Here is a 27,550-nt window from a genome sequence, read left to right on the forward strand (position 1 = left end):
TGCGTTACTTCGGCGGCTTCTTCTGTAATAATTGCAGATAACAAGTATTGAGGTATTTTGTCAAACACACCAATAAACCTTCGTTTTCTGCCAGAACAGATAAATTGTTTGAATTTTTGCACTATCTTTTCTCGTGTAAAAGAATGTGATCAAACGAAACAAGTAAAAATACGAAAGAGTAGAAACTTCGTTAAATTTTTCAGTTTGTTTAATTTGAACTTTTTGATGAGTAGTCTTTAAACTGTTTGGGGAGGAATTGGTCTCAGTTTTAGTGAAAGCGTTTGAAAAATGAAAACATTTCATCATCGTACGGAAGTCAGGACGCCGGAGTATTTATTGTTCCTAGTTTGAAACGTCTACCAGGTCTGGGCAAAGGAGGCATCCCCCATTGTGAGATGAAAAGAATTACGCTCGTTTCTGGAACGTGGCAGAACGAAATATAAAGTCAAGTGAGTGCCGACGGAAATACCACCTGAAGCGAGCTTTTCAAGCCTGAAAGAGATATATCGGCAACATGCCGACTTGATACGTTCATACGTTTTCACGTTGTTGAACCATTCACTATTTTTTAGACAAATTGATTGAATGTTTCAACCCAACTGATGTTTGCCGTCAAATAAAACTATCAATGGAAATGAAAAAGTGTTTATTTTATGTACATTATACAAACTTTACTCATTTCTATTTTTGATATTCACAATTCGTTACAATGACGTATTGCAATTATTTCAACATATCATTAGATTTGACACATTACTGATTGAATACATTGCTTTGTTAAAAAGGCTTCTAGGAAGTGAAATATGTTAAAGTGTTAAGCAACTTTTGAAATTAATGTCATCATGTGATTTTATACCACCATTTAATATATTGATTCCGTTATTTATTTTAATAACCATTTAATATTATTGATTCCATGATTTATTTTAAATCAAGCATTACCCCGTATTATGATTCCTCCTTTTTTAGCCAATGTTTCGGACAGCGTTACAGTATCCATAACGAGGGTAAAGGTGTGGATTGTGGTGATGAGTGTATTTATGTTTGTGAACGTTATGCCTTATTTGTAATATTACATATTTATCAAATAATTAAAAAACGTGATATGATGTTGCAAAAAAAACCCTTTTTTTCAATCTAATTCATATTTTCATTATCTGGCAGCTTAGCTTGCAGCTTGCAGCCATTTGAAAAAAATAACACATATCTCTCGCATCGGCATTTCTCGGAAACATTTCCACAATGTAGTGTGGTGCTAGATATTTATTCATATGTTATCATTTATATGAAATGACCGCGTAAAAAGTACATTAAAAACGTATGTATCAACTTACTTCCTTTATATTCCATAATACAAATACAAAAGCAATTATTTCTTTAAATCAGTAGAATATTTTAATAAAAAATAGATAAAACAAGAAATTACATTTGCTGTCTAATATCTCCTGATCCATTTTTCTCTGCTTTGCTCTGAAAAAAAAAATATTTATACAGATTCTAGGTATAATATTGTGTTTTCTTTTTATAAATAAGCAATAAAATCGTTTCCGATTTCTTATTAATTCTTAATCTTTATATTCCTTATTTGCGACATATTTTTCTAGCAGCCTACATAGATTAGAATGTGTAGATTCAACAAAAAACTTAAAAACATAAATAAGGTTAATGAATCTAGGAATTTTCTCAAATTAATGAAAATTACCAGATGAAAATATCACTGTATCCCTCTTTGTACTTGGAGACATTTCAACCTTCAAGCACGAGGCTTATCTTAGTGTTTCGAAAAACGTATCACAATTATAAGATTTTATATCTTTTTCTTACGCGGCGTATTAGAGAGGTTATGTGCCATACATTATTCCGTGACTGGATGAAAATGTCGTCAGTTCCGCTACATATGTCAAACGTACTTAATTTAACGCGCTGTCTACTGTCTCCACGTGACTCTTGCAATGTGATTTTGGTTGTCTACTGCTTCCCTCTTAAACCGGCTACAGCCTGTCATATCTCACCGCAAATCATACCCACAACCCAAAAGAGTTACATCGGAACTATCAAAACGTGCTTTCACCAATACGCCTAGTTTTATCATTTTGGTGAAGGTGTCAGTTGGATAGGTAACTTGAACTTTGGTTTCATTAAGCCAGCCCTCTGATATATGGCTTCATCCAGTCCTCACACAGTGTCAAGGATAGCTAACAATGTCGGAGCATGGCGCCCAAATAGCATATTAACATATGATTATATTCTTGAGCAAAAACTTTTCAGGATAGAAAGTTATTTATTTAAAAGTCAGCCCATAACGTGTTTTCAGTAAAATTTGTTTAAGACCGTGTTTCGGTAAGTTGTATTTTTGCCTTTGTTATTTTGGCTAGGAAAACAAACACTTTCAAATCATGTTTTCCTTGTAAATTATTTGGAATAACAAACAAACTAAAATTAATATTTGTCAAATTAATTCGCAATCGACGCCATTTATTTTAAAAAAACAAGAAAAGGTTTTTTACTTTCAAAATTTTACATAATTTCTAGGTTGATCAAACTTCGTAAATAATATTTAACGTAATTTGTAATTTTATTTATTTGTTAAGACATACACAGTACAATAAGATATAGTTAAATATTTTTAATTATTACATAGTTGTAGTACCTATTACGTATGTCCATAAAATATCATTACGTAATTTCGCCTGAGATTGTTATAAAAGAAAGGAAGTGTGTGGATAGATAATAATAAATGAATTGAAAACAAGAATTATAAGAATTATAGTTGATATTTTTATGATTGCAGAAATACTTTTCTCAGGTGCACTCATTTGTAAATACGATAGATGTATCGCCTTTTATGTCACTGTGGGTTTAAGCCTTTTCAAGCCTGTATTATAATAAAATTGAATAAAATATTTCATTTAAAAAAACCACCCTCTAAAAAAATTTTTTTAATATACCATATCTATTTTAAAATGTCTTAATAGTATTTTTGTTTTTGTTTGACTGAGTATTGAACCTTCCAACCCATGAATTGGAGTCAACAACTATACCAACCTCGCCAAGTGCTGATCGGGTAGGACAAATTTTTATTTCGTATATTAATTGCTGTAATGCCATCCGATTTCGGAGAAATGCGTATACGTCCGCGTGTGTGTACGTGATTTCCATCAAGTTGATGGAATACATTGTCATCGACAACGATAGACTTATCTGCCGAGTTTCAGCTTGATCGGACGTCGAAAAGTGGGTAAATTTCCGCTTTTGATGGTGTGTATAAAAAAGAAAAAATTTCCGCGAGTCAAGCCACAAAGCAACCGCAAGCGGCGTTTCGCGTTTTGCTTCGTTCCTTTCCCATAATTCGCGGTTCGGCTCGCGGAAATTTAGTTCTGTTTATACGTAGCATAAAAATTGCATTTATTCATTACCGAAAACAAAAGTAAAATTAGATGTATCATAAAAAAAATAAAAAAAAAGGTAAAGTAATTGACATATGATATTTTAATAGAAAATTTAGAATAAAAAAATGCTCTCATCGTATCGTTTATTTTTTAAATGTAAAAATATGCATTACAAAATGGATTTTTTCTTATGAAAAATATTCATGTAAATCGGATTCGTACATCAATCCCACAAAACCTTTATTTTTGCAAATTAGTATCTTTGTGACGTTTCATTTAATGACTGTAATAATGTAGCGAAGACGCGTTAATACAGTTTAATAACTGTAACCTTTAACCTGATGAGGTTCATTGTGGCGACATTATTAAATGTTACACATTTTGTATTAACGGTATTCGTTGGGTAAATTAATTAATTCGTTACTTTTAAGCCCACATATTAATTACATAAAAATAGTTTTAAATTATTACTTGTTGTTATTTTCCAACCCTCTTGCATTTAATGAATTCACACCTGATCAAATACGTAACTCATGATTTGATTTCTGGACCCTTCAGAGAGCAGATACACACTTTTAATAAAAGTCATCACATCGTCAGATATTAATCCTGTGACAGACCACGCTATACGTGTGCTATATTTGCGTGGCTTGGCCTAATTCAGCATATCATTCGCCATACATTCCCATCGGTAGTATTTAGTGCAGCCTTTATATCGGAACTATGTGTCCCAAAAACTTAAGCGATAGACAGTTTATTCTAAGGTCGGCAGATCTATATATTACTAATCGTCTAAACTCTAATCGAACTTTCTAAGTCAAATCTAGCCGTTTACTATGATCGCTCTTTTCGTTTAGCAAGCCCGCTCATCTGGAATAGACTTCCCTCAGCTCTTACTAATCTATAGAATTTGTATGAATTTAAACGGGCTTTAAAAACAAAATTATTTAAAAAATCTTACCATTCTTAAATCTTAACTACTTTTCAATATTTTATAATAAGCCATATTCTCAAACGTTCGGTAATTGTTTGGTTTCGGTTGCCTCTTTTACCTTTTTTAAATGCCTGCTCAGAATAGTCTCATTTCTGAGCACAAACTGCGTTCTGTTTTATATTATGTTTTAGTTTTAATGTTCTTGTTTTGACCTGTCCTGCTGTTATTGTTCTTGTAAATTTTGTCATCACTTTGTATAAACAGTATATTTAGTGTTATAATATTAGATATGTATTGGGTGAGGCATATAGTGGGAATAATTTTAAGAACATGAGCACTAAAACTAAATTACCGTTTTTAAGTTTGTTGTAGTAAAGTGCACTTGAAGTGAAATGACAATAAGCTGCGCCATATAAATGCCATGTTGTTATTATTATGGCGAGCGATACGCTGAAATAGGCCAAGCCATGATGCGTATAGCATAATGTGTCGCCTACTTTATACACAAGTAACTTGTGACAAGTGGTCTTTAATTTAAATTTTTCGTGATGGATGACATATTATGTGGCTGTGTTGGATGTTGTCACAGGATGTTTTGCAGGAATTCACTATGGGAATCCTGCGTGCTTTACCCTCGTTAGGAAATTGTCGTCACTGACATTCATTAGAGGTCCCACGCATCTCACTCCCCAATTCTCTTCTCTCTTCTCTCTTCTCTCTTCCAAATTTACGGGAAATATTATCATCAACATCCAAGGGAAATTATCTCATGAAAAATAGGGCTTAATTTTAAGGAAATAATTTTTTTCACGGGAAAACATAATTACATAGTCAGTTAGGTAGGTTGGTGCCATCGGCACGTAGCTGTTTTTAAGTGATAAAATTACATTCGCCGGAAATGTTTGGAGTGCCGCCGACGCTTCTGTGCCGTGGGAAATGAAACAATGAATGAGATGTTTGTTTATTTAAAGATTTTAAATGGTTTATTTTGTGTATTTTTAAGGCGGTGTTTACATAAATACCCGAGTTTCTAGAAATTTTTTTTTAAAGATAAAAAAGTACAAAAACAAAATGTTTTTATAACGGTATTCATGTTTGAAAGCCAAAAAAAATATGAGTAATAAACAAATGTAAATATACATAAGATTAATTATGAAAAAATCAAATGTTATTTCATCCTTACAATACATTGCACATAAGCAATACAACGCATTACCTAGTAATCTAAAACTTCCGGCAAACAACAAAAAAACATTGGCAAAAGCTCTTTAAAGATATTTCCTCAGCAGTTTTATTAATGACTGACACATGCTTTTTTTGGAACTTCAAAATAACTTCTGCGTTTAATCTAATGTTGTCTTTTTTGAAATGAGTTTTTTAAACTCACTGGGAATAATGCATTATAAATTTGTTATTATTTTACTTGTAATGTATTATCTTATAATATTTAATTATCCCTGAATAAGAAGATAACATTAACAAATCTAAACAAAACATGAAACAGTACAAGCAGCAGAAAAATAAAACGATAACTGTCACAACTAGGAATCGAAACCAGGATCTCTTGTCTTATCGGGACAGGCATCTCTACCAACTTGACTATTGGGGCCTATTTATTAAACGTCATATTTGTCGATCGATATTTATCCGAGACACTATCTAGGTTACAAACCAATTTCATTGGAAACTTAGGTTCCATTTAAAAAATATAGGAAAAATAATTGTAAGATGATATTGTTGATTCTAATTTTGTTTTTTATCTTTTTAAGCAAGAGGTGGAAGTAATTAGTAGCAACCATCATTTTCCCATTAAAAATAGTATTTGGTTAGAAATTAGATCACACCTTTTATTTTTATTTTTTAGTAAGTATTGTTCAAAACAACAAAAAAAACAAAAAGGTCGTCCCGCAAAGCTGCCACATAAAAGCTTGTCTACAGGTTCTACCGTTTTTCTCAATTTAAGAAGCATAACATATAATTTTGCATTTCAAGTTTAAGCAAAATACCCTTTAAATTTGGAAACGAAGGCATTAATTTAACCAAACAAGTCGTAGATACTCTCAGTATCGCCTTGGTGAAAGACCAGCCCTCAGAATCGAAACATTGCTTCAATGGCTTTATCCGCGTTTGGTGACCGGATCTGAATAGATACATCATAATTTTCTTCTTCCACACCTCCTTCCCTTCCCCAATACTTTCGGCCTCTTAGCATGCTCCAAATGGAAAAGTAACTCTCCCACCGGCTCCGAAGATTCGGGGGCAGTCGGAACTCTTGTATTGTATTCGCAGAAAAAAGGTACCTAGCTATGTAAACACAGAAAACGTTCATGGAAATATTCAATATAATATATAATTCAGATTAAATGTTTAAATTTAAAATGAGACACAGACGATGTTTGAAATACGCACGTCTGAACCGTCTGAACGCAACGCTTTGATTTATGAACTTTTCATTTCTGTTTAGCGCTGATGTAAAAGAGGCATGCCATCTATCAAATAAACATTATGGAAGTCGGGAGCCATCATTTCATTTCTCGGTATGGAGGCTAAAACGTAGATAGGCAACTTCAAATTAAAACGAGCAACTAAATCCCATTTTATTGCCGTCCACTCACCAAGCCCTAATATGTGATGGTTCTATTTAAAAGTTACTTACCTTTTTTATCATAATTGGAAGACATCAACATTATATTATTGTAGATAGAACTTTTCATCAAATATATTCAGTTTAAAGTGCGACGTTGCAAATGTTCAATTTCAAACCGACTAATGAAAATTGCACGCTGTACTCTAGTATTCTGTGCGCAATGGGGGTTTTTCACAAAATTGGTATAGGTACCATTAAAAATGTGTGGGAGATTTAAAGTTTATTTTTCTTATTCCGATCATCATACTAAAAATGTGTAATTTTAATATTGCAGAAAATGTAATTATTTATTAATCTTTGAGAAATCAACAGTTGAATTTTATAATTTTTTACATTATACCAAGAATATAGATAAGAAATGTACAGAATTAGAATAATAGAATTATATGAAACAAAAACCATAATATTACAATATAATAAGAATAAAGGATGTAAAACAAATTAAATTCGTAACAGAATTATGTCAATAACAAAAAAAGTCACTCACGACAATGTCAGAAAACACTTTTTAATGGCGTGCAATTGAAGATGTCTACTTTTTTTAATATTAAATTCTTTCTACGTTTTTGTAATAATTATTTCACAGTCTGCTGAAGCAATATTATTTTTTGTTTTTCAAATAATCCACTTTAAATAGGAAAGAAGAGCGTGTGGAGCGTGCAGGTACCTTTGTATATTCAATGTTTACATTAATATAATTTTGAAATCATAAAAATGACCAATAAAAAAGGTATTAATAATAAGAATTTGTTTATAATAGCTTCCATTTTGTTAATGTTTAATTCATAAAATGGATTGGAGACCCAACAACCGGTGCAAATTCCAAATGACTTCGTAAATAAGCACACGTGTGCTTATGTGACGAGAAGGTGGCCACAAGAAGAAGTCGGTGATACCCACGAAGAGGTAAAATAAATCGATTTTTTTTATTCATCTAGGAGTCGGAAGAACGGAAGAGGGAAGGAAGAGGTAAGAAAGAGAAAACGGAAGATCTATATGAGATAAAGATTATGATTTTGCATTTGTCTCTCTGTTTTTAAAGATATCAGATTAAAAATCAAAATTTGAATTCCTTTCCGTTTGTACATAGTATTATTTTCTTCCAAAAATTTGCTTCATAATTTTAGTACGAGACCCATGGATTATTTAACTAGGTAAACTATTTACACCTCGCAAACACGGGAGTCCCCATAAAGAAATCTCTCACTTCAACTACTGCAAGAGATTTGAATTGAATAATGTAATATATTAGTGGCGCATGCCATATAAAAATACATCAAAACTCATAGCCAAGAAGATATTATTACATTTTTTATATTTATGTTGAGTTTGTTTTCATATAATAGTGTATTTCAATCAAATTTTATTTCTATTTACACTGCAAATTTGTTCAAAACTAAAATTTTGTGGTTTTTCTCCCATAAACCTCGGGTAAAAAAAAAACTAATTTCCTCTCTATGAATACAAAAAATGAATGTTTCTTTCTTTGTCCCGTTCGCGTTCATACACAATTCATCCGATTTTGCTTAAAAATTTTCAAGTTTGTTCTTATTAGTTTCAGGAGTGTTTAGAGAGTGTTTTAATGGTAGTAGAAGTCAGGGACGCTCGAGTAAGATTTGATGTATAATCTCTGTATTGAAATGAGATACGGAGTGGAATTAAAGTCGGCATTATGTAGTTTTTTTAACAGTAAAAGTGCGAATTTCATGATACTACATGAAGTGAATGGTAGAAAACACGGGGATGCTCGGGTAAGACATGAATCACACATTGTATTTATGGTAAAATGAGAAGTAAGTGATGAACGAAGAAGGAGGTGCAGGGAGAACGTATGCTTGGAAGTGAACGGTTGAAGAGGTCAAGGTCCCCCGATGAAAACTTGTCACTATCAAGTGAAACAAATACTTATTAGAAAACTGAGTTGTCAGGGACTCTTGAATTCACAACCTCAAAACTGATTTGTCAGGGACTCTTGAATTCACAACCTCAAAACTGAGTTGTCAGGGACTCTTGAATTCACAACCTCAAAACTGAGTTGTCAGGGACTCTTGAATTCACAACCTCAAAACTGAGTTGTCAGGGACTCTTGAATTCACAACCTCAAAACTGAGTTGTCAGGGACTCTTGAATTCACAACCTCAAAACTGAGTTGTCAGGGACTCTTGAATTCACAACCTCAAAACTGAGTTGTCAGGGACTCTTGAATTCACAACCTCAAAACTTTGCAATAAACCATATATAAGTCTCCGAGCAACGCCGGGTAACGCCAGCAAGTATGTAGTAAGAGAAACCAAAATTTCCTCTGAAATTATAAGATTTGTAAGTAGTAGATAGGTACTTACATACCTACATAATTGTAACGTTTAAAAACACCAAGTAAGGAAATATACAATTTGTCCAAATAAAATTTACGATCTCAATTCCTATCAGACTGCTAGCTAAGATTTTAATCTATTGGGCTGTCGACTACCTCATTAATCTCTTTACTGATAATATATCGATTTATTAAAAAAAAAAACACGATTAAATCCCAGAGTACTAATGAATTGTTCCCAAACTAGCAGCAAAATGGCATTATAATCTCTGTGTACGCCAACGAGATAAATTATTGAAGGCAATGTATTAGCGCCAGCCGCACAATAATTCAAGATTACGGGTTTAATACTTTCGGTAAGATTTGAGTGCTTATAGCGGAATTATTAAGCCACAGTCGCACTTACACAGCTATCATAACCGCGCGATAAATTATAAATTCAGACGTTTATAACCCTTTTCGTTATCGTGAACGTGCCGCAGAGGACCGGGAATTCTCGAGAGATGCCGTGCTTCTGGCAAGACTGCACAGAGCAGGAGGCTGTAGCCAGCTCGTGGGAAGAATATGTAGCTAGTAGAAGTCTACCTAGCAGGATACTGCTCTGTTCTGTTTCCTCTAGCTAGAACCGGGAGCTGCAGAGAACTGAACACGGCCGGTCTTTTAGCGTAAGTTATGGAATCATAAAGAGAAACTTCATAAATGTGCACATTTAATAATATGCAAGCGAAGAGACGTTAAATAGTGAAATTGCCTAATTTATGAATGCGGCTGTGCTTTTATAATATGGCCATTTATGAAAACCGCTTTAACAAATCAAAATTGAGCGAAGGCCATGCCAACCCTTTTCTAAACTGTTGTATATTAACATTTTTTAAATATTTTTTTATAATATATTGCCAGCATTGATTTCAGCAGTTCTTTTTTCTGTGTTTGCATCTTACAAAAAAGATTGAACTGATAAATTACATGAAAATTATTTCCCTCAAGATTTCCTGTGTGAGGTTAATGTAAAAAAGGTGACTTAATTATTTTGGAATACTGTTTTGTGTTTCGACAAAAACTCGATAGTTTGTTCAGTGTATGCAAACATACATAATGATAATATTCATATTATGATATGCAAATATACATAATTTTAATATTCGTATTATGATATGCAAATAAACATAAATATCATATTCCTATTATAATATGAAAACATACATAAAGTTAATATTCGTATTATGATATGCAAACAAACATAAAGATCATATTCGTATTATGATATGCAAACATACATAAAGTTAATATTCGTATTATGATTTGAAAACATACATGAGGTTAATATTCGTATTATGATATGCAAACATACATAATGTTAATATTCGTATTATGATATGCGAACAAACATAAAGTTAATATTCGTATTGTGATATGCACACATACATAAAGTTAATTTTCGTATTATGGTTAACTTTATGGAATTAAACTTAATATTTGTTTTTTCTTTGTTTTTTTTTTTAAATTTTAAATGAAATTTAATAATCTCGATTTTGCAATTTTTTAACTATTTTTTTTACTGTGGCACAGTGAGGTGACTTATTTATATAATTTAAATTACTCTTTCCCTATTTTTATTTGTATGACGGTACAGTTTTCACGGTAAGTAACTATGAAATTAAATCTGTCTGTAGTAATATTATTTAAATAAACAGGCCCAAGGAACCACTCATCTCAGAATGTAGTTACTAGCTACTAAAGACGTAACTCTCTGAGGTTATGGAGAGACGTACGAACAGCCTTTATGTGCCGTGATTCCAGCAAAAGCTTACGATAATTTTACCACAGCATAATGCTGTGGAAAAGATTTCTGAAAGGCTATTTAAATCCTATTTTAAATAAATAATTTTTTATTATCATTACAAATTAATAAAAAAGGTTATGTAATTAATTAATAACCAATATAATTTCAGATGTGGCGTAGGTACATAATATTCTTAATTTAAAACTCACATGATTCTCATTATTTTAAATATGTGCCTACATTTAACGAATTTATGCCGCCGTTCTTATAATAGTTTGTAGTGTAATCGTTAGCATAGATTTTCGGCCGTGGCAATACATATAATAATAATAATAATAATAATTGGATAATTTGTAGAGCGCCGTTTTTGTGAAAAATCACCTCAAGGGCGCTGTACAATTTATTTCCTAGGATCTACATTTGTTATTTAGAAAAGATACCAAAACATATTTACCTGGCAAGTCACTTCCGACAAACACACGTATATATTAAAAAGTTTATGCTTATAAATACATATATGATACTTTTAATAAAAAAATATTTGTTTAATTATATTAAATATACATATTTTCTGTTTATCACAGTAAAACAATTAAAAATAATTTATCTTTGCTTTAACATTATGGCATATTTCAGTCCTCCTTGACACGGATAACTTTGCAGGCGGCTAGAAGAGAATCTAAACTTTATTTTTTTTTCTTTTTTATGATGTAAAGCTACTTCAACAAATGGTTAAAGAAATATGTAATAAATGATTGACGGAACATTATTATCAAGATTCTCAAGAACTCAAGGACATATTGCAGTTAGTTTGCATTGTGTCTTCAGCATTGTGGAAAAAATATTTTTGATTGGTTACTGAATTATTAAATTTTATACCAAAAGTATTGCATTTCAATGTTTTCTTCACAAATGACCCATGACTGCAAATATTATTACATAATCCCAGATAATGTAATTTCTTTTTTTTTTCATTATCATTTTAATTTTATTTCAAACAACCAACGTATAAATTCTCATCAGATTATTGTTTTGGTGAAAAATAATTTTATTTACAGCCAACGGAAAATCTCTTTGTTAAACCAAAACTACCATAAAAATAGTAAAATATCTTTCATATATAATCTTTTCTTCTTTTTTAAACTCTCCCGAAAGGAAAAATATTTTTCATGGCATCTTTCATTCATTTAATTACAGGTTTCAACCGAGAATTCAACACCATTTTTATAAAATTTTGCAAGTTAAGCAATAATTTCGTTCACCAAGAAATTCGAGATAGAAAAACTGCTAAAGATTTTATTTTCTTAAAGCTCACCATTTGAGAGTTTCAACTGATTAAGAGGAATGGCTGCGCGGCCTTTGTTAGGGAAAACTTAAAATTAGATTTTGGCCCGAAAAACCCAACCAAACTGAATAATATTTTTTTAAAATCAATAGGCATAGCAAATATACAGTACAGATATCTGTTATTTATATATTTGTGTTTTGAATTATAATTAAAAGATAAAATTATAATCAAAATTTTGCCAAATGTAAGACTTTGGTATTTTTTGAGTTAATTTTATTAAAAAAAATATTGCACTCCTTACTGTGTTGAGATACTTGAAATAAACAAATATTAAAAGAAGCAAAATTTTTATTTATAAATGAATAATTTGTATTCAACGTAAATCAGTCGTTAAGTAATTTAAAGTTATACCCATCGTTTCTTCTAATATTTTTTTTCCTTATTTAGACTTGAATAGTAAATAAAGCACTAAAAAAATCATTAACCTACCATGAAATGCTAAAAGGATTGAATTATTGAACTGTATAATTTATAATTTTAAACAAAAATTAATGAATTAGCATATATCCGTACTACATTTTTTCTATATATCAGGGACTTATCCACAAAAACATAGTTTTAAGATAAACGTAAATAAAGATTTTATTGCTGATTGCCCAACTGATAAACTCAACTGTATCTCTTAAACGGCTGTAAGTACGAGATAGAGCTTCTCGTCACTAATGAATATGATTATGGTATAACCGGAAGAAAGCTTAACTCAAAACACTAGTTTTTGTAGTTTGGCTCCTGTGATCCAAAGCTCTCGATACCTTCTGATTAAAATGCAATTATTCAACTTTGTTGGTTATTTTGACTTCAAATCCAAATTTAAGAAAAACGATTTTACTCGTAATAAAACAGATGTTCTATTATTTCATAGTTAATTTTATAAATGCGAGCTTTGGACCGAAGATTTGATCGGATAATTTAAAAATGGTATTAGACAATCGATTGAATTTCATCCCTTACATACTAATATATTATTGAGCCTGCCTAAACCGTAAACAGCAAAAGTTTCTAGCGAGCGCATTTCAAACCATCCTAAGCAGATTTGTTTCAGTTGGCTATTCCTGTAAGAACTAAAATTGTTTCGAGTGTGGAAAATAGGCCAATGGCGGAAATGGATTTACACTTTTCGGGTCCAAACCAAGATTTCCTTTCAATTCTGACACCGTACAGCTTTAATGGACAGAACTCAAGAAGAAAATCAACCGTACCAAGAACAATTAACAAATTGAACGCCCTTCAAGAAAGGGTACCGATCATTCAACAAGGCGGTATCAATCACAATCACTAAACCACGGTCTCCATTGTTGATTGGTTACAATCCTTGGCTACGTATCCGGAGTTCGTAGGTTCAAAACCCAGCGTGCGCAATAAATTTTATTTCATCAATATGTGTTATTTTACAATTTTGCTATTTAAAATAAGCTGTAGAGATTCTATAGAGAGATTATAATTTCAAGAGCTATTAAGCTCTACGAAACGAAAATCATCATAAAAAAATAATTTAAAATTTTAAATATTTATCCCGTGCTCGATGAGAGTTTGTACAAATTTATAGGATTAATCCTATTAAAATATGTTACCCACGGACAAATACATTTTTAAGTGATACGCAATTTTACTCTATAATCGCACGAATACATCATTGACACAGGCCACACAGAATATACAAACACATATTATAAGCACATATAATGTTTCAGGCTAATAAAAGGATTTTTTTTCATAAGTTAATAAAACCAATCAAACACAAAACAATAATATTTACATTACATACAATTACTTGCATTTAGATATCGCTTTTATCTGAATTTTTTTCTTTTAATATTTTATAATTTATTATACTAATGAAATATTTTTCATATGAGTAAATAAAATATAAGTGCCAAATTCCTAATTTTTTACCAGCTTTTTCGATAAGTTGTCTACGTTTTCAGGATAGCGACTTCCACTCTTAGGTTTTGCGGGGGGATCAGCAGGTGAGAAGTGAGATGTGAAAGTTGAGAGGGGGTGGCTGGGAAGAAATGGGGTGGTAGGGAGAGGTAGGGGGTCAGGCTGTTCACGTGAGTGAATTTTGATTGAGCTGCTGGTCGGCATGATTGTTTTATGGCCAAGTGGGACTGGGTGGCAATAAACGTGACGTCGCGAGGGCGAGACGAGAGGGGTTGTAGAAAAGGAAAAGCCTTACTATAGCTATTCTTGGATTATTTATTGCTTTTTTATTCGGCTGATTCACATTGATTACGTCATAATGTCTTAGTTATGGTGTACCTGTGTATTTTCCCCCTTCGCAATTTTCGTAATGACAATGTGCAAAATAAGCACTAGTAATCTAAAATCTAATTCTACCTGATTTTTGAAATTACAGAAATGTTTTTTTCCTACTTAATTTCGTATTATTTGGGTTCAATGCAATAACTATTAGCTATAACGCCTGTTGCGTGTCGTATCTTGTGATTGTCCTGTTTTATTTAATTTCAGTCATGCCTAAACTCTTTCACTTTTTCATATTATAATTTGGATGTGTAGAGCCTTTTACATTATCTTTTTCTGTCTGTGCCACCCTTTATGTTAAATATTTTTGTTTATGGCACGTCATAGTGTAATATTGTCATAATTTCGCGTCTATAATATCTTGTGTCTGTAGTCACGTCAAATCTATGTTTGTTTATAAATAGCTTGTTGTGATCGAGATACAATTCAATTCTACATTAGCATTCTTCAACATTCATTATCAACCAACTCTCGCTTCTCTCTCAAAATTTTAATGTCTACCCTCTTCTTTGTGACATAGTAAACGTATCAAAAATAAAACACAAGTGTTTTAATGAGAAGCGAACCTCTCAAATCTATCTCAACGGCAAGCCAATCCTTGGCGTGAAACGAAAGAAGCCAACACAAGCCGATCAGCCTTACAAACTGACTGGAGGCTTCTGGAGTCAACACGAGGACGCTGCTCAACGCCTAGTTATCATAGTTTGGTATTTTGGAAAATTGTTCCTATTTACCAAACATCTATCTACGCATTTAAGAGAGTCTGTGATGGAGTGGCTTTGGTTTTTGTATTAACCTACAGATTTTTCCAATATATTTTATTGTTCTGCACGATATTTGGTAAATCACCCTCAGCCCCCTTTCAAACCGCTAAAGTACAATTTTGATATTTCTTGTAGAATTTTTGTACACTAGAAAAAATTAGTGTCTATAAACCTGGGAAACCTTGTAGACTACAGCTAGTTTCAAATGCACACAAGAAGAAAAACGTGTTGGCATCACTACGCTTTTCTATTAACTTTAATATACTGAATGCTTACCAAGTATGATTATTTGAGGAATGTGGACATTCTCATAGAATGCAAGGCTAATGTAAGCGTTATGAATAAGATTAAGAGAGGGACTGATATGGTTTGGGTATGTAGAGCGAACGATTGAAGAAAGGAGTGTAAGGAGAATATATTTAATTATTTATTCAAACGGGATATAATGGCTTTTAAAAACAGCGATAATCAAATTACAAGCGTACAGTGGTAAACAGGATAAAAATAGCAATAAATTAAAGAACAATTATGTGTAAACAAAAAAACTATTGCAAGTGATGAAGTTATTAATATAAGTGCAGTAAGACGATGCATAATTCAAAAGAAATATATACACCAGTGTAAAAAATAGTTGAACAATAGTCGAAGTATGAGGTGAGGTGAGGTGAGCTATTTTTACCCACGAAATTAATTGTACTTGGAATAGCTGAGTAGGCATCGCAACTTGGCATTAACAATTCAGGGCTATTAGCGATTCAATGATACTTATAAATAAGAAATAATAATTTTATGTTAGTTAACACTATAAGATATCAAGGAGTCATGCACAAGAATATTATCATTTCTGACATTGATTATTGTGTTTGAGGTATGTTATTATAGCCTTCTTATAACTTTATTCCGTGCAGTTGAACACATCTACTACTTCTCAGAAAACATTGCTAACTGCATGCAATCTAGGTATAAGCGAGTATCTAAATGACTCAGTCCTGATATTTTTGTTGTAATTAAAAAAAAATTGGATCGACTAGTTCTTATTGGTATATGGAAGGTAATTAGACTTGAAAGGGTTGAATCAGGGTTGTCTATAATACTATTAAAATTTTTATAAATAATAATCAAGTCGGAAACAAAACTTCTATCTGAGAGTTTTAATAATTTTAGTTCTTTCATTAAGAGATTGTAGTTTATTGTTTCAATTGGTAGACCGAGTTTATAGTTAAGGCGATGCACTAAGTCGTATAATATTTTAAATTGAGCCGCTATCAATAACAACCCTTACTTAGATGACGATAAGGTTTAAATTCCCGCTTAACACCATCCGCCTGTTTTGATTTATGCAAGAAAAAAACATGGCCAAAAAGTGCCTTTTATTTTATTTTGTGTATGTTCAGGCATAAATATTTAATTATTATTTTTTTTTGGTAAACTAATGTTTTAAGACAAGATTTTTTATGCATAGCACAAACGGTAATAATTATTTTTACAAGAAATAATTATTTTTCAATGTGGATCAGTGTTTCAGGCTAATAATTATTGCTTATAAAAATAGTAAATATTTTTTTTTTCGATCATTTAATAAATAATTTAATTTGCCACATTATGCAATAAAATCATAACCAAAAATGGGTTCGTAAGTAGGAGATTTTGAACTTTAAAGCAGTTTTCATAGGCCTTTACATGATTTTTTTGGGCTTGTAAAAAGACTTATCTAAAAAATACTCGATTATTTCAAAGGCCAAGATGTATTCTACTCGCAGTATTTAATAAAAGCATCTGAAACATTTTTAGGCGACCAAATTTTCAAACCAAAAACACATGATTTTGCATTACTACGTATGGCATCGCCTTAATGAATCTTAGGAATTTATGTTGAAATTTTTCAATGGAGTCAGAGTGGATTTTGAAGTGAGGGGAGCAGATCATAGACTAATATTTGACTAGACATGGCATAACCATTGAAAAATAACCCCAACACAATTTTGGTTTGGTTCACGTGCACATTTATGAAAAGGTCCACGCATTGTGTCGCAATGCGAAATGGACACTGTGCATTGCGTTTTGCCTTTTGTTTGTCTAGAGTTCACTTATTTTGCTTCCCAACTATGGCTGGGCAAGTTCTTTTTTTCAATCACAAAAATAACCCAGATCCAAATATTTTAGATTGTACCTACCGCGGACTTTATTTTAGAAAATGTAACCAGCTATTTTTATTCAAAAAAATATAAGTACCTTACAGATAGCTGGAAGGCAGCGCATTAACAAATATCAGAAATTAATAGAATTTCACTATTGACAAGTAAATTTTCTGACGTCATCTTTCAAACCACTCACAACCATGACGTCATGCAGTGTGTTGTACACTTTTAACGAATACACATAAACAATACGGCATGGCACGAGCCTTGCACATGATAATTATTGACGTGTTGGTTAAAATCACGCGTTTTTACTTGATACGCGCAAAAAATTTTAGAAGTATGGGTTATTTATTTCGGCTCGTCTTTAATTCAGGGTTGTATTAAGTCCATTCCGATAATTATTCTTAAAATGTCTTATTTTCTCTTAGGTTTTCCACAAACCGAGAAAAAATTGAGAAATGGGTATAAGCAATCCGGATTCAATTATGTGAAAATAACTAAGTAATATTTATTATATATTGTATAGTTACAAATACGGAAAAAAGAGTATTTACTAATTTATTAAAAAAACGGATTGCAGGCCTTTAACGAATGAATAAACAGGTTTCTGGTTAAACTTTTAGTAAATTTCGAATACATAAATTATCACGATGTCGGAACAAAGTTTTTCTAATTTATTTAAAAAATGGATTGCAGGTCCTTAACGAATGAATTAACAGGTTTCCTGTTAAATTTTTAGTAAATTTTGAATACATTAATTATCACGATATCGGAACACGTTGACCGTACCATCATCAGGAAACCATGTTTGCTCAAAACATTTTCATTCGAAATGTTTAGACTGCAATTTCCTTCAGGTCCTTTATAATCTCTGAGCATGCTGTGTGGAGGAGAGAATGTTATATACTCACAAATTAGGTATCGTTGCTTAATCTGAGAAAGGTTTTTTTTATAACTGGTTGTTGTTGTCTAGCTTTGATTAAGCACCATCTATATATATTTCACAAAAATAAACCGAATAGGCATTTCTCTGAAATCGTATGACATAAAAGCAGTTAAAATACGAAATAAATGTCGGTCCTACCTGTTCGGCATGTATTTGGCAAGATTGTTGGCGCGGTTGACTCCAATCCTTGGGAAGGAAGGTACAATTTTTTCCGTAGATTTGTAAAGTTGTGCCTATATTTGAAAAAAAGGATACAAACACAACAGCAAAAAACACAATGTAAAAGCTTATTTAATGGGCATAAATAAATTGATATTTGTAACCCCCACCCTCCCTTGTCCCACCCCATCACACCCTCTCTGAAGCTCTGTCCTCGTCTAATTTGATTTCTCTCGCTTTATTTTAATATTATATTTTATACCTTATTAATGTTTGTACCTAGACTTGTTTTTATAATGCTGTTTTATAAACCTAACAAAGTGGTTAAAAACAAAATAACTTTTCATTTTATTAAAGTGTCAAGCCACAAAGTAAACGTTTTATTTGATAATTATATACTATTTTATATAAATAATTTTGTAAATTCATAAAAAAATCTGCTCAGTAGCAAAATTTGTGTAGATTTCCCGTTTTGGTTCAATATGTAGTGTACAGAATCCAAAACTAAAAATATGAAAATAAAAATCATTTTGTGTTATTTTTTAGTCCTTTATCTGATTCAGACCTGGTTTAGCAAAAAGGTGTTGGTTTGGTGACGGCTTTGTATTCAAATTACAACACTTCGGTAACAAAATGAACGCTGTTCCTTGGTTTCGCTTACGAGTTTGAACGCTTGTACAAGAAGTTTAAACAGAGTTGGGTTGTTAAGTTCATCTCCATATTTGTGACGTACACTATATGTGGTGTCATTTTTAAAATGAATTTAACTAGAAATGGCTAATCTAGTATAATACATCAATGGACCATATAAAAGATTTATATTCGACTTGACTACGAACTAAAGAAGAATATAATATTTTTATTACGAAAGTCAGCCATTTCGAAGAATGAAACCAAGAATTTTTAATCTTTGTTGGTAACTGAATTTATGTGTGAAAGAAAGTTAAATTTTGAATAAAAAATCACGCCAAGTTCATTAATTTCGCTGACAGGTGAGGGGAACCTTCTTGATTTTATATTGGTAGTTAAAAGGTTGAGTAATTCTCCAAAATCTTATTATGTCTCATTTATTAATGTTAAGATAAAGTTTGTTAAGTTTGCACCAATCTTGATATGACGCAAATGTGAACGATGGAAGAAATCGGGGACGGCCGAGAAAGTTATGGCACGATTAAGTGAACCGGATACTTGAGTCGGGCCATGTCAATAGTCAGAATAATAGAAGAAGATTCATGAGACGATGTATGAATGTGAATGAGGCAAGCAGTGTGTTCCAAGACTGAGTTGTTTGGCAGTCCATCCGCTCTACCTACCGTTTTTATTTGTATTTAATTATTTTTTTCATTAAGTAGGGATCCCACCCACACCCCAATTATTATTATTTGAATAATATTATTTTATTTTTGCTAGACGATTAAAATAATTCTGCTGAAATATTGTATCTATTTTATATTACTCTCTTCTATGATAATTCCAGTTGGAATGGAAGTGAAATATTTTCACCGCCCTTACCGCTATTAAATGGATATAAATTTGACCTCGATTGGGACCACCACAATACGAATATGCCTAGTTTGGCGGTCGCTTAATACTAAAATATGTGTTAATGATTGTGTAGAATGGCCGATTTAAAATGTCTGCTAGATAGAATCGAGCTTGCCTTGAAATGGATGTAGTTTTTAAGCAATATAATCTGAATATGAAAGTAGGCATTTTTAGATCTTTCATTCCACCTTAACTGTTTTTTGAAACTTTTCTTTTGTCCCGCAATATTTTACAATATGGGAAGAAACATCCGTGTTTTTGGGGATTTGTTTTTTGTTATCTTTACAACTTATTTAACAACCTGAGACCATGTCTACCAATAGAAGTCATATTTTTGATTCGTAGTAATATAATTTTAATACCGCCACAAGAACACTTCACCAGATTGAAATTACATAACTTAAAACTAATGAAGAAATATCTTTAAAGTATTGTTGGCTCTACGTGAAAATATAAGTTTAGTGTTTATATTTATAAAGGAACAGATGCTTCACCGCTTTCATCTTCCGTTTTTACTATCCTTTCTTACTTCCATAACATAAACTTCATAACCAGAGGCGGCTCTAGGAATCCAGGCGTAGTAAGGTAATTTGAAAAAAAAGTGTGACTAATCTTTATTTCATATTATGAAAAATTCCCGTATATTATTATTTATATCAATTTGTAGGTACGTCATGAGTCGCGGACACATATTATGTTAATATAGTAAATTGAAAATAACTACACAATTTTAATTTATGTACTTACGTCAAATTATTTTAAAGATGATATGTTTTCATGTAGTTGTGCACACCATGAATAAAATAGTAAAAAATAAGAGTTTGAAACGCCCGTCCGCAGTATCCAAAGATACTAGGTGCGAAGCTAAGAGTATGGTTGTTCCATGGTCTGAAACGACGCGACGTTTATCAATTCCATTTAAATATAGACCAAGATTCTATTTAAGAATGATCTTTAAGTTTTTTGTTTCATTATTCAGCTCCATTTTACATCTATAACATAAATAATTATTCAAAACCTTTCCGCAACTGTCCAATTGAAAAACAAACCATTGTTCCACACACGACAAGTGTGTAAAATGAAAATCCGACAAGTGTTTATGTCACCATCTCTTTAAAACATAATATTCATCGTTCTATCTCCCTCACGGCCATGACCTAAGCGTCCCTAAGCTTACTTCAGTACCTACCTAATTTTTACTTAGACGAAAGACAAAGGGCCATCTTGTTTATCTATGTCGCGCAGAGGGACAGAAAATGCCAAAGCCGTGGACATTCTTTAAATTGACTGAGCGAATTGTATGTGCTTGTGAATGAAAGCTTTTATTAGAGACAATAGATGTCACTGCTCGTCACTCGCCGCCGCCGCTCGCAACCCGGCTATTTCACGGTACATTTCAAATAAATTAAGAATGAGAGTTGTTGTTTTGATGCACATAATTTATTGTTATTGTTGTCTTATAATTTCCGGGGGGGAAGGGTGAAAAACCAATTGATATAAGGGAAGCACTGTAAGTAAAGTATATTATGTGAAAATATTGCGCATTTATTTCGTTTAATATTGAAAACATTGACAAAAGGTCTATAATACCTATCTGTTTAATAATGATTGTGGAAGTGTGAATATTCTGTTCGGTATTGTGAATTTTAATGATTTTTCGACGGCAAATGCAAAAGCAAATAGCAGATGCTTTCATCTTCAAGTTGTTGCTGTTTTTGACGATTTAGTACGGTCCCAAAATATTCTTTCTTCTCTAATGGGAACTGTTGTAACTCCAGGGTTATCTAATCTCTTAATTAAAACTCAGACTTCCTTCAAAACACATTAGATTTTAATGTGATCGGTGGGCTGATGTTATCTTATTTAGCAGGCGGTAGGAATAATCTGGACCCCGACCTTCAGGTTGCCACCTTATTTATTGTTCTATTCTTCTCGACAGCTAACGCCATCTAAAGTTAACCTAATAGACTACTTAAGTACCATCTATCGATACAACAGCAACCATCTGTTGAAATCGACGGTTTGAAAATAATGATCGTGCAAACAATAGCCATGTGGCGATAGGTATAAAAACACGCATTTGCTCCATACAGTTTGAACTCACATTAAAAAATCTCACTAATCGTCACATTAGTCTTAACCTTAAAGCGATCGATTTTATTTATAATCTTGTACTGTGAGTGCATAAATTGTCCCGACCTTTAAACAGGGTTTTCCAATGAGAGGTGTTATTTTGAATAGCCCGCTATTTCGGTAGATGTTACTTTTGAAGCTGTCATTTTTTGACATTTATCAAGTAAAAACTACGCCATTGATAAAAATGGAACGATACACGCTTCAACAACGCATTGAAATTATTAAAATTCACCTGAGTGAATCAAATGCAAATCATCTGATGAGGCCCATTTCCACCTCGGTGGCTTCGTCAAGAAGCAAAATTGTCGCATCTGGGGCTCGGAAAACCTCAGTTATTTTTGAAAAGCCTCTCTATCTCATCCTCAACGTGTGACTGTTTGTTGCGGTTTATGGTCCGGCGGAGTCATTGGACCTTACTTTTTCGAAAATGAGGCTGGAGCAACAGTTACGGTGAATGGATCGCTATCGAGAGATGATTAATGATTTTTTTGGCCGGAATTGGATGGTATTGATCTGGAAAACGTTTATTTTCAACAAGACGGCGCTACGTGCCACACAAGCAACGAAACCATTGATTTTTTACGATTGAATATCAAAATAACACCTCTTATTGGAAAACATGTATTAACCAGTGAAGGTAGATACTAATGGCCACGCAGGTGTGAGGCTTCTACGGGACGAGTCATTAAATATTCACAATGAAAATCAATACCCTGTAATTGCGAGCCAAGTATCCGGGCGTATGTATAATTTGGAATAATTGCCCCTACCATCTAAAACAAGTACCTACGTGTGTACTGTCTACTGTCTACCCGAGACTGTAATCACTGAATTGAAATTTATCCCAAGGTTTTGAAATGTGATCCAGTTTACTTAAACACCAAATTTAAATTATTAGTTAATGATATGTTTATTTAACCAATTCACCATGAAATCCTATTGTAAGAAGATTTAACATTCTATTTAACCCATTTAGATATATTTAATACCAAATTAATTGGAAATATGATATTTTCTTTATAACAATATTATCATAGAATCATTTATAAAAACGAATTTATGAAAGCCAAAAACATGCATTGTGATAATTTGTTTACTCAGATATAAGTTAATAAAAACAATATTACAAAAAAAAATATGGTTGGGCGGTCCGTTTTCTCTGCCTACCCCTGCGGGAAACGTCGTGATGTTTAGTTACTTAGTTAGTTAATAAATTCTTAGTTCATTTTTTTCGTAATTTCATGGCTGAAGTTGATAATTATTATTTTTTTTAATCCATATTAAGCTAATCTCACACGAGTGCTGTGGTGAAACAGGCCAATCCCACGTTTATTATGAGAATATGCTCTCGTGTGAGACTAGCATTAACTTTAAATCGAGAGTTGGGTTTCATAATCTTAACTTTTCTAAAATTGAATAGATAATATTAAACACTGAAAATGCCTTCCATGTAGATTTAAATGGAAACTAATGTCACAAGTACCTTTTGGTTACAGCCAATAAAGCAAGCGCTCTGTATCTCTTTCACTTGCCTGACATAGTATATCGCCATCCTATTTAATAGGTATATAATTTTCTAAATGAGGATGAAACACTGTTCTGTATTTGAAATTTAAACAAATAATAGACAGACTTTTGGATTACGAAACATGCCCACATTATATTTGAATTTAAATTACACATCTGCCCTGATGATGGACACTACAAGCTGTCCGAAACGTTAGCTAAAGAAGGAGGTAGCGCAACACGGCATAGTACCCCAAACACAAATCACTACAAACATTATTTGACTCATTTTAAAATTTTCCTTATGGACTAAATTTGTGAACCCAGTTACGATGAAAATAATATTTATTATTTCTTAAAAAGAACATCAATAAAAATCGAGGTGTTTAAAGTAAGCCAGCAGAAACTACATTGCGCGCAATAATTACCACAAAATTACATTTATATGTCGCGATTTAGTGACAACCAACTCATAGAGCGCTTTACTCGAATAGAATACCTACTATGTAAATAATCTAAGCGAGGGTGTTCTACGTATACAACATGAATCCTTAATTGATGTTACGTAATATAAGGAAAATAGCTTACAGTGATGTCAAATAAATTAGTTTTATTGAAGTTATGAAACGTTGCAAAGTATATTAGTAGTTCTGTGAACGGTAGACCTCACTTCCAAAAAGGATATATCTCATTTAATCTGATTTAATAAATCAAAACCACAATTTCCTCGAAAATCGTAACATTTGTGTGTAAGTTTATTATTAAAAACCTACCTATTTAATTAGAATCCATATATTTTATGTAATTTTTTTTTTTCAAAAAATTAATTTAATTATTTGTCGGGAGAAACGTCACTATCTCAATGAAAATTCTTTTCTCAAACCTTCTTCAGGCAGGTAGGTACTACAATATTTAAAAAAATGCGTATAAGAAATTCAAATAAACACGAAGATTTCACATTTGAATAATAATCTTTTTTGAACCATTAAAACGGCAACCATCTTGAAACGAAAACTTCTTCACTACGGTCAGCTAATTAATGTGATATGGGAACATAAATACCTGTCACACTTAATCATAAACACGTTAACACCTCAGCACAGGTTCTCCTAGTGAGGTGTTTACTAAACACTGTTCACGTAACATACAATATCACCCACACACAGTTTTACCTATATCAACCTATGTTCTTTATTTTTTATACCTGTTTTCTGTACTACAAAATAAACCACTGCAATCATTTGTAAAATGTGTATTCAAGAATAGACATACCTAAATAAATAAATAAAATAAATAAACATTGTCTGAAAACATAAGATATAACAAATAACATCACAAAATGATATCAATGAAATCAAGTCACAAATTAAAGTCTATTGTTTTTTTATACATATATATATGTAAAAAAAAATTAACACATATATTTATTATTAATATACATTACCACAGGAGTAATTTACTATAATATTTAATTAATACCATTCCTCAAAATATTCATACGAAAGCATATGAAACTGCGGCTTAAAGCCGATGAATCTACCTATATTTCGCCGCCTATCCCATATTTTTAGGTTCTATAAATATGGCACATTACGACAAAAGACCTCTCAATAAAATTGGACAATAAAAAGTATGTGTAAAATAAATAGCAAGACCAAAGTGAACCAAATATCTACATCAATATCAGAATAACAGAAGGATATGTGTAAGACAATGATAGAATGTTAATGAAGCAATTAGAATTTCTTTGGCGGTCCATCCTCTGTGACTGATGGTTAGTTAGTTAACCTCTATTTTTGAGGTTAACTAACGAGTTATTTTCAGACATTTGTACAAATCTTAAAGGGGCTTTGGGGATCTTTGTTCGTAGAGATATAATACATCGCTGTCATTGTTATTTTGTTAACATTATTTTGTTCAATTCATAATAATAATACAAACCTTGCGATATCACATTACGTGAGGTCTATAACATTGAATGTAATACATAAATGGTTTATAATATTTAATTTTTATGAATTTTAAATCTTAAAACGTTTTTAGTGTGATTTTCATTGATATTTAGTACCTACTTGTTTCAATCAATATATTTCGTATCACATTAATATTCATTATGCTTCATTTTTGGCTACCAAATCGCACGAATTAAAAAAAAACATCGCCATAGCAACAGCGCAGGTGTACTCTGCAATCACCGGAATCTGGGCGCACGGCTTTCAGGACGGACAGAGATGGCAAATGGACTGAGCGACAGGAGCGAAGGAGAAAGAAGCATTATCAAGTCCGTTAAGGCTTCAAGCCACTTTTGGAAATGACCGCAGGTATGACTTTTGGCCAAAACACCTGCTTGGCAGAACACGCGCGGTATAGGATCATCACAAAATTTTTTGATGATCCAATACTAAAAAAAAATAAAATGTTGTTTTAGTATGTGGAGTAAGCTCAATATTTTGAAATATTGAAATTTCGTATTTTATTTATTTATTTATATATTGACACCCTTAGGGCTTTTAAATCTCGTAAAACAAGTCCTAATTACATTGTGTTTTAAATATTGACCTAATGATTCCCAGATTTTATTGATTTGATTTTATTTCCAGCTATAGGACTGACTTTTCAATTTATCCATATTGACACTGTAGCAAACAATATAATACAAAATATGTGATATGAACAAAATTAATCAGCAAAATTCTTGTACAGTAAATAGCAAAAATCAACAAAGAGAAAAAGTCAAGTAAAGGGTAAAAGTCAACATAAAAAGTTAGTTACAGGTTATTACATCGTTTTATTGGCTATCCTTTTTGTAGAAATTTCTGATTTAAATTTTAATATTGAATAAATGAAAATATCCTGTGTACCCTTTGGACCGATCAATAAGTTAATAAGTAGTTTGTTTTTAACAAACAACAACTATGGAAGTCTCGTGTTAACATTTGGTACTCGCAACGTAATTAATTATCAGCTTTGTTAAGTCAGGTCCATCCATTAAGCCATCGACTAATTTGTATAAAAGTACAAAATCGCTCAGGGTTCTTCTGAAATTACAAAAACCTGTTCTTCTTGAAAAGATTTTCAACTTCATTGGACTTTCTGGGATACAGGAGCAGGAAGGTTTCATGAAAACCTGCATCAGTTACCTTTCAATTAATTTTTTTTTAAATTTTAAAATTTATTTATTTAATCAAAAAATTACAGAATATATAATATATCATTAGTAAGTAGTATAATTATATATCAGTTGGAAAATATGAAGTTGTTGAAATAATAATGTTACAATAATACAGCAGTTTCTAATACAAGAAAAAGTAGATATGAATGTAAGAGTGTTATATAGAAATGGCATAATATACTAGGACCTGTATTGAGCCAGAATTTTTAGTTAATTATTTCTCGCATTTTGTCTATGGTTTGCTAAACTTATTATTACACTGTGTATGAATATTTGTGCGCCAGTACGTTATTTCCCATTCTTTGCAAATAGCTGCCTTTTTGCGTTCTTTGGATGAAATTTCCTCAACGTTCGCTCGATCTATAGTCCATAGACAAAGATTATTGAGAACTAAGCAGCGGATGGTTCAAAGGGGGATTGCGAAGAGGAATTATTGCATATTGTAGGCTAATACGCAATAAGAGGTATATGGCCAACGTAAATTGGTAACACTTGCAATCTTAT

This window comes from Hesperophylax consimilis, chromosome 9, assembly GCF_061612785.1.
Source record: "Hesperophylax consimilis isolate HC1 chromosome 9, BYU_Hcon_1.0, whole genome shotgun sequence".
Taxonomy (NCBI): Eukaryota; Metazoa; Arthropoda; class Insecta; order Trichoptera; family Limnephilidae; genus Hesperophylax; species Hesperophylax consimilis.